This window comes from Ictalurus furcatus, chromosome 3 (genome assembly GCF_023375685.1).
Source record: "Ictalurus furcatus strain D&B chromosome 3, Billie_1.0, whole genome shotgun sequence".
Lineage (NCBI taxonomy): Eukaryota > Metazoa > Chordata > Actinopteri > Siluriformes > Ictaluridae > Ictalurus > Ictalurus furcatus.
The window spans coordinates 14,808,681-14,813,864 of NC_071257.1; the positions used below are offsets into that span (position 1 = coordinate 14,808,681).

The 5,184-nt window shown below is 42.6% G+C and overlaps 1 protein-coding gene across 4 annotated transcripts in view; it reads right to left on the reverse strand.

Annotated features, from left to right (window-relative positions):
• fgfr3 (fibroblast growth factor receptor 3) overlaps positions 1–4,277 on the reverse strand; it is a 39,076-nt gene extending 34,799 nt beyond the window's left edge. For all 4 annotated transcript variants that reach the window (XM_053620948.1, XM_053620947.1, XM_053620945.1 and 1 more), the window contains exon 1: positions 3,661–4,277. The gene's annotated coding sequence lies outside the window, so the exon portion shown is untranslated. The remainder of the gene's footprint in view (positions 1–3,660) is intronic.
• Positions 4,278–5,184: the final 907 nt, after the last annotated feature.

Consider the following 5,184-nt stretch of genomic DNA (forward strand, 5'->3'; position numbering starts at 1 on the left):
TGTGTGTGTGTGTGTGTGAGATTCTGGCATGGGCTCCTGGAGTCTCCTGTATCTTACAGTAACACAGGGATCATGGGTCTTGGCTGACAAAGCGGCGTTTGCTCCAAAGACTCCCAAAGCCCCTACCACTACTCTACTATTTTCCTCATTGCAGAAACAAAGTGCCCATATAAAGTACTGCTAGTGAGGTGTGTAATAAAAAGGGCAGCGACAGGTTACAGCTCCAACGGCTGGATCTGGTCTCTAACACCACCTCTCAGTGAGGGTGCGAGACAGTAATGTACTAGCTTTGCCTTTAATGTAGTTTAAACTTAGCAGCACAGTCTAAACACAGAGAAGTGTGGCGAGGCCTGGCAAGCCCTCATGACTGATTAGCACTAGTGCAAATCTACCGTGTAGCAATGCCTGGACTTCACATCAGGTCATATCTGTGCAAGGGATTTACTAAGAAATTGATTCTAGTCCCGGTGAAATACAAATCTTATTTGCCTGGCCTATAAACGCACGTGTCGGCTACAACATATTTGCATTTTCACTAGCCAAGTCTCTCACTGGCCTGTGAGCCGAATCAAAGAGAAATATGCATGAAAAAACATGCTCATACCAGGCTGAAACAGGCAAGGCCTGCAAGCTGCACTGAGATGCTAGGCTGCCTGGCACAGATAAATGTTTGTGCATCAATGCAGCTGTAACTATTTAGTGGTAATAACTGAAGCATTTAAAATATGTATACAAAAATGTAACTGCATGGGTCTGGGCTCTAAATATTCTGTGATGGCTGAGGCTTTCATGTTTTTTGTTTTTTTTGTTTTTTTTTGTTTTTTTCTAATACAGCCTTAAAACCAAAGCCTGTCACATGCTAGTCACATTCTGCATTAAAAAAAAAAGAAGGGAAGAAGAAGAGGAAAAAAGAAAAGCTATAATAATTATGTAGCCCAGTCATGCCTGACCAGCCCAGCTCTCCTATTTAACACACAAATTAAGCAGCAAGACAAAATGAGGGACAGGAAAGTGAGCGCACGAGACAGTGGAGGTAATCCTCCTCCTACTCACTCTTTCCCGTAGCTTGTGTGTGTGTGTGTGTGTGTGTGTGTGTGTGTGTGTGTGTGTGTGTGTGTATACACATGCGTATGTGCTGCGCACTGTATTACAGACATTCTAATCCATTTCCACAGAACTCCATTTTTAAAAAATCAAAGCGAGAAAGTGCCCATGAATGACTGCACTTTTTTGAGAGAAGAAGAAGAAGAAGAAGAAGAAGAAGAAAAAAGCCACATTTGCACAAATGACAAAGAACTCTTTCATGAAGCGGCCCTACGGCTGTTTGCTTTTACAAGGAAACATGCCTGTCATCAGGTCACTCGAAGTGTGTCTACAGGCATATTCAAACGTTACACGTAAGCGTACATGCTACTGAACACCAAGCAGACAGACAACTGTGGACCCTGCCCTTGCAAAAATGAGAATGTGAACAGAGGCTGATTAAAACCAGGATGAGCATGAAACAGACTGACAGCGAGGGGAAGAAGAGGGTTTAATCAGTCCAGAGTGCTGCAAAGTTCACTGTCTGAGTTCCAACCTGAGTGACACGCATTGATTTTAAGTCAGACCCAAGTCTGAAGTTGCTCTTTTAAGGGCTGTCGCTGGTTAGTAAATGAGAGTCGATAAATATATCTTTTTTGGATGAAAGAGACAGGCCCAGATTTCCCGTTCACGTTGACAGTTTATACGTCTAGTATGCAGTATGAACATGAGCTCTGGATTACAGACTCTAGATAATGGAGTAACTGCCCAGCTCAAAACAAAACCCAAAACAAAACAAAACAAAAAAAAACCCCAATAGAAACCTTCATAGAATTTGTAATGGGCTTAATGGCTGTAAAGGGAATTGTACAGGATTTAATGGAAACAGTAATGGTCCCTGAGGGTCTCTACTGGTAATTTGTTGCCTTCTATTGGTGGCTTGTTATGTCTAGTGGATACCATTAAGGATCTATATTCTTAAAACGTCCTACTTTGTAATGGAAACCATTTTGTAATGGTTTTACTGGAAATTGCATTGGATTTTAATGCAAACTCTAATGGTCCCTGAGGGTCTCTACTGTTAATTTGTTGCCTTCTCTTGTTGGCATGATATGTTATGTCTAGTGGGTACCATTAAAGATCGATTTATATGACATTTGTAGTGGAAACCATTCGAATTTCTGTGATGGTTCATTTATTTATTTTTTAGCAGGGTGTGTGGCTCAGTCTGAGGAACTAGATCCGAATGTAGTCATGTAATAGCAGCACTGAGGACAATCTCATCCCTCACTCCTAATGGAGCTCTTTGCATGAAGGAAACTCTAGCCACCATTTGATCATATTCATAGAACAGGATCGACACTGATTATATTGCGCATGAAATTGAATAAACCCTCGTTTCATCCGTTTCATTCGGCAGGGGGAAAGGCGCGTACTGGCTAAGTGATGGCTGTATGGAGTTGAACGCAGTGAGTTCGCAGGTGGCTAATGATTCCCGCTGGCGCCCCGTTAACACCCCGCGACACGTTAAACGCAACATAATGCGCAAAATTGCTTTCAGATGTCCACTCAGTAATGCTCGCGAATGGACACAGAGGCTCGACTGCCTTCCGTCAAGCAAAAAAAAAAAAAAAAAAAATACTGTTATTAATTTTTAAATTAGGTTCCACCATGACAGAGAGCCAACGTTTAAAACAGCACACTAGCACACTACTGAGTGAACTATTATTTAGTACTATATGTTGCCATGTAGCCTCGAACAGTGCGCGCATGAACGCGCTCTCTCAGTGTTAAAGCTGGAGTTGGTGGGCTTTTCGGTCTTTTGAACGACTCCCTCATACAAATTCATAACTCCGCTGTTTCATCACGGAAACATACATATATAATGAGACAGCGTGTGTGAGTGGAGGAGAACTCTCGAGAGACGCTCAGGTACGCGGGGTCTGTCTTCTCACAGCGCAACGCAGTGCAGTGCGCAGACTCGGAGCGCGCGCAGCACCTGACCCACCGGAACCTGAGCTGCTGCCTCGCTGAAGTGGCTCTGTCACAGTGATCACTGCTGGCATGTCGGAAACTGTATCCTATACACCATATAGTGCACTATTTAAAGAGTTTGGGACAATTTTGCAGCCATGTCCGAAAGAATAGTGGGGAAAAAAATGATCCGGCTTATGAAATTATACAATACACTGCTTAGAGTTAATAGCATACCATTAAGGACGTTTGTATGGAATCAGGGAGTAGGGTATCCTTTCAGAAACAGGGTTATGTTTCGTTTCAGTTGGCTCTGATTGGATTGTGCAGCAAAACGCAGCTTTTGCTAAAACTCAGCCGACCTGTCTGAGGTGAGAACCTGAGGGACGAAAGGAGCCTCTTTCATTTAAACCAGAACACAACAAGAAGCAATAACTGTCAACATCAGCAACAACAACAACAAAAATATCATTGTTGTTGTTAATAATAATAATAATAATAATAATAGTAGTAGTAGTAATGATGATGATGATAATGATAACATTACACCATCAAGGATAATAATTATAATAATAAATAGTAGTAGTAGTAGTAATGATGATGATATAACATTACACCATCAAGGATAATAATAATAATAATAATAATAATAATAATAAGCACCCGAAAATCTCCCGTGTTGCCAGTAATCCTCAGCAATTAGAAATCACCATGAATTGCACAGCTGGTTCTTGAGAAGGTGGATAGTCCAATGAGTCCAGCTAAGATGCACTAAAGATCAGTTGTGTTCAACTCTTCCTTATGGATCAATCCAAATAAACTTCAGCTCCTCTCTCCGCCTGTGCCCGGTTTGACTGTTAGAGTTGAGAAGAAAGCCTCAGTTAGTTGGTACACCTCGTCCCACTAACCGGCGGGGAATGTGGCGGAGGTGCGCGGCGCGGGTCGGACTGATGTGAGCTCCTCTCTCTGTTCAGGCGCTCCTCTGTGTGAAACTGCTGGACTCACGAACTCCCGCTAAACAGTTTGGAGCTCCGGACTCTGAAGGAGGAGGAGGAGGGGGGTAAAAAAAATTAGCCCGGATCGGATTTCAAACCGCGTCCCCGCTGTGAGTGCTGCGCTTGCCGCCTGTCGCTCTTCTCCTACTGAGAGAGAGAGAGAGAGAGAGAGAGAGAGAGAGAGAGAGAGTGTCCGCGATGGGTGGGTGGAGCTACGCGAGGCCACGCCCAGCGGAGCCAGAACACTCCATCAGGATCTCACCTCACCGTGCGCCCCCTGTCTAATGAGCCGAGACCGCCACACACCCACACACACGCACACACACACACACACACACGCAGACGTTCAGAAACCGTGAAAAACGGCGGCAGGAAAGCAGTTAAACACAGTCTAGGAGCCAATCAGACTCATAAAAAAAAGAAAGAAAGAAACAAGGCACGACTTGTGTTGTTGACTAGCATTAAAAACAAACTTTATTTATATAAGATGTACAAAAGATGCATGAACACAGCTCATTCTATAGGCCTATGATGATAAGCAAATAGGTACTGAGTGTTTCACAGTCGAATGGCCAAAAAAGACAAGTCTATCTATCCACACGCCTTAAGTGACGTGTCCAGGTTTTGGTCTGGCACAGTATAACTATGCATATAGGACCGTGGTGTATCTGCAGAATATCTGATTTGTTTCTTGATTATGGCCACTTTGATGACTTCATTGTTGTCCTATTATTCCCTAATAATCAGAGATTTTGGTGGATATACCAGTAATGCTATAAGGTTGAATTTAAACATTAATCTGGAATAATGGTCTTTTCAGTGATCTGAAGTGAACACTGGTTAGAGTTAGAGATGCCAAGGTTATTTCAAGGGTGGTAGCTGCTGCGCTGGAGTCCTATCCTGAACCTCCTTTGTGGACACACCTCGGTTAACCTACTTTTTCAAATAGCTTTTATATACAGTGTTAGGACAATTCACAGGATTAACCTTTACTGCTACTTGGAATGAAAACAACATACAAGGGAGAATATAGAACGGGATACAGCAATGTGTAGGTAGCTAACAAATAATGTTCAGGAATAATACAAATGAAATGATAAAGGATATAGTTGTCAACTAGTAACATTTTATTTCATTTGATCACATAAGCAAGCAAAAACATTAATGAATTAGAATAAGCGAGGAATCACAC